Source organism: Schistocerca gregaria, unplaced genomic scaffold (assembly GCF_023897955.1).
Source record: "Schistocerca gregaria isolate iqSchGreg1 unplaced genomic scaffold, iqSchGreg1.2 ptg000649l, whole genome shotgun sequence".
Lineage (NCBI taxonomy): Eukaryota > Metazoa > Arthropoda > Insecta > Orthoptera > Acrididae > Schistocerca > Schistocerca gregaria.
The window spans coordinates 567,501-575,000 of NW_026062034.1; the positions used below are offsets into that span (position 1 = coordinate 567,501).

The 7,500-nt window shown below is 54.9% G+C and overlaps 3 non-coding genes across 3 annotated transcripts in view; all 3 read left to right on the plus strand.

Annotated features, from left to right (window-relative positions):
* Positions 1 to 3,368: 3,368 nt before the first annotated feature.
* Positions 3,369 to 5,261, plus strand: LOC126317880 (small subunit ribosomal RNA). The gene has a single exon (XR_007556989.1). It is a non-coding gene; the product is annotated as a small subunit ribosomal RNA (ribosomal RNA).
* Positions 5,262 to 5,622: 361 nt separating this feature from the next.
* Positions 5,623 to 5,777, plus strand: LOC126318010 (5.8S ribosomal RNA). Its single transcript, XR_007557099.1, has one exon. It is a non-coding gene; the product is annotated as a 5.8S ribosomal RNA (ribosomal RNA).
* A 188-nt stretch (positions 5,778 to 5,965) lies between these two features.
* The window catches only part of LOC126317939 (large subunit ribosomal RNA), a 4,222-nt gene continuing 2,687 nt past the window's right edge, over positions 5,966 to 7,500 (plus strand). Inside the window, exon 1 of the ribosomal RNA XR_007557043.1 lies at positions 5,966 to 7,500. This exon is cut by the window's right edge and continues 2,687 nt beyond it. This is a non-coding gene — a ribosomal RNA (large subunit ribosomal RNA).

Sequence of the window (7,500 nt, forward strand, 5' to 3'; positions counted from 1 at the left end):
CCCTCGTGTTATACCACATGAAAAATTGCAGAAGTGAGAGACACAGACCCGCCAGCCTCTTGCTACAAGCATCGAACCGACGTGACGTATCTGACGGTGACTCAGGCATCCGCGTACTGCCACCACTATCCACCCCCCCCCCCTCTCTCTGCCCCCTTCCCACACAATACCAAATGTAACCAACTTTATCGCTTAACCTAACTGTGGCTGTACCACATTATCGCTTAACCTAACTGTGGCTGTACCACATTATCGCTTAACCTAACTGTGGCTGTACCACATTATCGCTTAACCTAACTGTGGCTGTACCACATTATCGCTTAACCTAACTGTGGCTGTACCACATTATCGCTTAACCTAACTGTGGCTGTACCACATTATCGCTTAACCTAACTGTGGCTGTACCACATTATCGCTTAACCTAACTGTGGCTGTACCACATTATCGCTTAACCTAACTGTGGCTGTACCACATTATCGCTTAACCTAACTGTGGCTGTACCACATTATCGCTTAACCTAACTGTGGCTGTACCACATTATCGCTTAACCTAACTGTGGCTGTACCACATTATCGCTTAACCTAACTGTGGCTGTACCACATTATCGCTTAACCTAACTCTGGTTGTACCACATTATCCCTTAACCTAACTCAAGTTGTCCCTTAACCTAACTCAAGTTGTCCCTTAACCTAACTCAAGTTGTCCCTTAACCTAACTCAAGTTGTCCCTTAACCTAACTCAAGTTGACCCTTAACCTAACTCAAGTTGTCCCTTAACCTAACTCAAGTTGTCCCTTAACCTAACTCAAGTTGTCCCTTAACCTAACTCAAGTTGTCCCTTAACCTAACTCAAGTTGTCCCTTAACCTAACTCAAGTTGTCCCTTAACCTAACTCAAGTTGTCCCTTAACCTAACTCAAGTTGTCCCTTAACCTAACTCAAGTTGTCCCTTAACCTAACTCAAGTTGTCCCTTAACCTAACTCAAGTTGTCCCTTAACCTAACTCAAGTTGTCCCTTAACCTAACTCAAGTTGTCCCTTAACCTAACTCAATTTGTCCCTTAACCTAACTCAATTTGTCCCTTAACCTAACTCAATTTGTCCCTTAACCTAACTCAATTTGTCCCTTAACCTAACTCAATTTGTCCCTTAACCTAACCCACGTTGTCCCTTAACCTAACTCAATTTGTCCCTTAACCTAACTCACGTTGTCCCTTAACCTAACCCACGTTGTCCCTTAACCTAACCCACGTTGTCCCTTAACCTAACCCACGTTGTCCCTTAACCTAACCCACGTTGTCCCTTAACCTAACCCACGTTGTCCCTTAACCTAACCCACGTTGTCCCTTAACCTAACCCACGTTGTCCCTTAACCTAACCCACGTTGTCCCTTAACCTAACCCACGTTGTCCCTTAACCTAACCCACGTTGTCCCTTAACCTAACCCACGTTGTCCCTTAACCTAACCCACGTTGTCCCTTAACCTAACCCACGTTGTCCCTTAACCTAACCCACGTTGTCCCTTAACCTAACCCACGTTGTCCCTTTGCCTAACATAGTTCACTGCTCGGAATCTCTGGTGTCGTTGTTATCCTCATGTAGATGTCTTGCGAGTGTTGCTTACTTTCCACATATTCCCGCTATCCACTGTCAATTGTACTGCAATAGGACTATATCGCCGCCCCCCCCCCCCTCTGTCCCCCTCTTTGTGTCTCTGTCCTCTCAAGCTGGTCGGTCTGGCGTTTGAGTGTTAAATGAGCCTCGCAGCTGTTCAGTTGCATTCAGATGTCGACGCCCTCAGTGTACGTCGTGGTATGGTCTGTGTCCATTGTCCGCTGATGTCGTACGCGTAACCCACACGCTGTACCGATCATCGGTCGTTACGTACAGAGTGAAGTAGTGTGATACGTGTGACCGTACGCTGGCTGTGCCCAACGGTGTCGAATCTCAATTTCCATATGTTGTGCTCGATGCTACTTGTCTCGTCTCCCAATAACAGCTAGGTTGCACTGTGGTACGCCGTAGAGGCGTGTGGGAGGAACGTACGAACGCATTGTATGTCACCCTGGGTCGCTGGGGGTGGTGGTGCGGTGAGTCAGGTCAGGTCAGGTCAGGTCAGGTCAGGTCAGCGTGAGCCGTCTGATGTAGTGACGCGTGTATTCCGACTTTGTCGTATTGCCTCACACAAAGTGCTACCCTGGTGGACCGCGTTCCATATCTGGGACATGCCGCAGATGCCGGTTGACAGTGGATCGCGGAAGGGACATCGCATACGTGCGCGGGCCACCTTCCACGTGTTCTCTTCTGCACATGTCGCAGTGTGTATGTGGTCTGATGTAGCGTGTCGTGACACATGACATCCTGGCATGCAAGAATTGTTGAATTCGCAAATGTAGGTGGACATCTACGTTTACTGCCCAAGATACGCAAATGAACTGGAAATCCGTTGTTGAGCGGTTGTTCACGCTGGAGGTGAATCTGTGATGGCGACGATCGGTACAGCTATTAACCGGTTGTTTCAGCGGTACCCGCCACATCCACACACGTGACTAGGTCCATGTGGGTATGAAGCGATACGCGGCGGTGGCTTGGTGGGACTGTTCCCGGCCGGTGAAGGGGGGCCGCCCGGCGTGTTGGCCGCGCGCTGCGTGGGCGCACGCGCAACAGGCGGCTGGTGGGGGGCGCCGAGTGGCAGGAGCGCCAGCCGACGGGCCCGGCAGGCGGTGCAGCTACGCTGCGGCGCACCCTGCACGCGGCGCCTGGCGGCCAAAGTTGGTTCAGCCGAGCCCGGTGCGAAGCGCGGTGGACATCTGCAGTGTGCTGGTCTGATTGAGGACTGTGTGCGTTGAGGATGCGCCGCCGCCTGGCACTCGGCGCCGCGACGCCGTCTGCTGCTCGGTCGCCCCAGCGGTTCTCGCAGGTGGTTTGTATCACAGTTGTGCGGACGTGTTGGCGCGTGCGCTGTGCTGGGAGAGTTCGCTTCTGCACCCAAGTGGGGCTTTGCCCTTGTGTGGCGCTGGCGTTGGAGCTGCCGGTCACCATAGGTGGCGCGTGTTGTCTCCCGCCGGCAATGCCACGACAGCACGCTCCCGGGCCTCTGTCGGCAGCGGCAAGCTCAGTTGGGAGCAAGGGTGTTCGCACTAAAACCGTCTACTCGCCTAACTCCGGGCGATTGCGCCTCTCTCGAAACCGACCAAGTACCTAGGACGGCGCTGCGCGCCGCCGGGACCTGAGAGGGTTTCGAGGTGTATCGTGCAGGGGAGCTCGGCCTCCTCCTGTTTGCAGAATAATTGAGCGGACGCTTGCGTGTTCGCGCGGGCCCCCGGGACACACTCCCGGGCGGCCGGCTGCTCAGCTCTAGTTGACGCAGCTCCCTGGTTGATCCTGCCAGTAGTCATATGCTTGTCTCAAAGATTAAGCCATGCATGTCTCAGTACAAGCCGCATTAAGGTGAAACCGCGAATGGCTCATTAAATCAGTTATGGTTCCTTAGATCGTACCCACGTTACTTGGATAACTGTGGTAATTCTAGAGCTAATACATGCAAACAGAGTCCCGACCAGAGATGGAAGGGACGCTTTTATTAGATCAAAACCAATCGGATTGGCTTGTCTGGTCCGTTTGCCTTGGTGACTCTGAATAACTTTGGGCTGATCGCACGGTCCTCGTACCGGCGACGCATCTTTCAAATGTCTGCCTTATCAACTGTCGATGGTAGGTTCTGCGCCTACCATGGTTGTAACGGGTAACGGGGAATCAGGGTTCGATTCCGGAGAGGGAGCCTGAGAAACGGCTACCACATCCAAGGAAGGCAGCAGGCGCGCAAATTACCCACTCCCGGCACGGGGAGGTAGTGACGAAAAATAACGATACGGGACTCATCCGAGGCCCCGTAATCGGAATGAGTACACTTTAAATCCTTTAACGAGTATCTATTGGAGGGCAAGTCTGGTGCCAGCAGCCGCGGTAATTCCAGCTCCAATAGCGTATATTAAAGTTGTTGCGGTTAAAAAGCTCGTAGTTGGATTTGTGTCCCACGCTGTTGGTTCACCGCCCGTCGGTGTTTAACTGGCATGTATCGTGGGACGTCCTGCCGGTGGGGCGAGCCGAAGGGGTGCTTTCGCGTCCCGAGGCGGACCCCGTTTAAATCCTACCAGGGTGCTCTTTGTTGAGTGTCTCGGTGGGCCGGCACGTTTACTTTGAACAAATTAGAGTGCTTAAAGCAGGCAAGCCCGCCTGAATACTGTGTGCATGGAATAATGGAATAGGACCTCGGTTCTATTTTGTTGGTTTTCGGAACCCGAGGTAATGAGTAATAGGGACAGGCGGGGGCATTCGTATTGCGACGTTAGAGGTGAAATTCTTGGATCGTCGCAAGACGAACAGAAGCGAAAGCATTTGCCAAGTATGTTTTCATTAATCAAGAACGAAAGTTAGAGGTTCGAAGGCGATCAGATACCGCCCTAGTTCTAACCATAAACGATGCCAGCCAGCGATCCGCCGCAGTTCCTCCGATGACTCGGCGGGCAGCCTCCGGGAAACCAAAGCTTTTGGGTTCCGGGGGAAGTATGGTTGCAAAGCTGAAACTTAAAGGAATTGACGGAAGGGCACCACCAGGAGTGGAGCCTGCGGCTTAATTTGACTCAACACGGGAAACCTCACCAGGCCCGGACACCGGAAGGATTGACAGATTGATAGCTCTTTCTTGATTCGGTGGGTGGTGGTGCATGGCCGTTCTTAGTTGGTGGAGCGATTTGTCTGGTTAATTCCGATAACGAACGAGACTCTAGCCTGCTAACTAGTCGCGTGACATCCTTCGTGCTGTCAGCGATTACTTTTCTTCTTAGAGGGACAGGCGGCTTCTAGCCGCACGAGATTGAGCAATAACAGGTCTGTGATGCCCTTAGATGTTCTGGGCCGCACGCGCGCTACACTGAAGGAATCAGCGTGTCTTCCTAGGCCGAAAGGTCGGGGTAACCCGCTGAACCTCCTTCGTGCTAGGGATTGGGGCTTGCAATTGTTCCCCATGAACGAGGAATTCCCAGTAAGCGCGAGTCATAAGCTCGCGTTGATTACGTCCCTGCCCTTTGTACACACCGCCCGTCGCTACTACCGATTGAATGATTTAGTGAGGTCTTCGGACTGGTACGCGGCATCGACTCTGTCGTTGCCGATGCTACCGGAAAGATGACCAAACTTGATCATTTAGAGGAAGTAAAAGTCGTAACAAGGTTTCCGTAGGTGAACCTGCGGAAGGATCATTACCGACTAGACTGCATGTCTTTCGATGTGCGTGTCGTGTCGCGCAACACGCTACCTGTACGGCAGTGGCCGTGCGCCGCGTGCGGAACCACGCGTGCCTCTCAAAACTAGCGGAAGTGTTGTTGTTGTGTGGTACGAGCGCTGAAGCTCTGGAGCGGCTGGCCTGCGGTACCTGGCGCCTGGCGCCGGTTTTGAATGACGTTCGCCCGAGTGCCTGTCCGCTCCGGTGTGGAGCCGTACGACGCCCATCGGCTGTGAGGCCGTTGGACACAAAAAAATAGTGGAACAGGGGCCGTCAGACGCCTCAGTCCCGCAAATGCTACTGTCTTGAAAGAGACAGTGGGAGACTGAAAAGGAAAAGATCACCCAGGACGGTGGATCACTCGGCTCGTGGGTCGATGAAGAACGCAGCAAATTGCGCGTCGACATGTGAACTGCAGGACACATGAACATCGACGTTTCGAACGCACATTGCGGTCCATGGATTCCGTTCCCGGGCCACGTCTGGCTGAGGGTCGGCTACGTATACTGAAGCGCGCGGCGTTTGTCCCGCTTCGGAGACGTGGGAGTGTCGTGGTCGCCTGTGTGGCCGGCCGCGTCTCCTTAAACGTGCGATGCGCGCCCGTCGCCTGGCGGTTCGCATACCGGTACTTTCTCGGTAGCGTGCACAGCCGGCTGGCGGTGTGGCGTGCGACACCTCGTACAACGACCTCAGAGCAGGCGAGACTACCCGCTGAATTTAAGCATATTACTAAGCGGAGGAAAAGAAACTAACAAGGATTCCCCCAGTAGCGGCGAGCGAACAGGGAAGAGTCCAGCACCGAACCCCGCAGGCTGCCGCCTGTCGTGGCATGTGGTGTTTGGGAGGGTCCACTACCCCGACGCCTCGCGCCGAGCCCAAGTCCAACTTGAATGAGGCCACGGCCCGTAGAGGGTGCCAGGCCCGTAGCGGCCGGTGCGAGCGTCGGCGGGACCTCTCCTTCGAGTCGGGTTGCTTGAGAGTGCAGCTCCAAGTGGGTGGTAAACTCCATCTGAGACTAAATATGACCACGAGACCGATAGCGAACAAGTACCGTGAGGGAAAGTTGAAAAGAACTTTGAAGAGAGAGTTCAAAAGTACGTGAAACCGTTCTGGGGTAAACGTGAGAAGTCCGAAAGGTCGAACGGGTGAGATTCACGCCCATCCGGCCACTGGCCCCCGCCCTCGGCAGATGGGGCCGGCCGCCCGCGCGGAGCAATCCGCGGCGGGGTCGTGTCCGGTTGCCTTTCCACTCGCCGCGGGGTGGGGCCGTTCCGGTGTGCGGTGGGCCGCACTTCTCCCCTAGTAGGACGTCGCGACCCGCTGGGTGCCGGCCTACGGCCCGGGTGCGCAGCCTGTCCTTCCGCGGGCCTCGGTTCGCGTCTGTTGGGCAGAGCCCCGGTGTCCTGGCTGGCTGCTCGGCGGTATATCTGGAGGAGTCGATTCGCCCCTTTGGGCGCTCGGGCTCCCGGCAAGCGCGCGCGGTTCTTCCCGGATGACGGACCTACCTGGCCCGGCCCCGGACCCGCGCCGCTGTTGGCTCGGGATGCTCTCGGGCGGAATAATCGCTCCCGTCAGCGGCGCTTCAGCTTTGGACAATTTCACGACCCGTCTTGAAACACGGACCAAGGAGTCTAACATGTGCGCGAGTCATTGGGCTGTACGAAACCTAAAGGCGTAATGAAAGTGAAGGTCTCGCCTTGCGCGGGCCGAGGGAGGATGGGGCTTCCCCGCCCTTCACGGGGCGGCGGCCTCCGCACTCCCGGGGCGTCTCGTCCTCATTGCGAGGTGAGGCGCACCTAGAGCGTACACGTTGGGACCCGAAAGATGGTGAACTATGCCTGGCCAGGACGAAGTCAGGGGAAACCCTGATGGAGGTCCGTAGCGATTCTGACGTGCAAATCGATCGTCGGAGCTGGGTATAGGGGCGAAAGACTAATCGAACCATCTAGTAGCTGGTTCCCTCCGAAGTTTCCCTCAGGATAGCTGGTGCTCGTACGAGTCTCATCCGGTAAAGCGAATGATTAGAGGCCTTGGGGCCGAAACGACCTCAACCTATTCTCAAACTTTAAATGGGTGAGATCTCCGGCTTGCTTGATATGCTGAAGCCGCGAGCAAACGACTCGGATCGGAGTGCCAAGTGGGCCACTTTTGGTAAGCAGAACTGGCGCTGTGGGATGAACCAAACGCCGAGTTAAGGCGCCCGAATCGACGCTCATGGG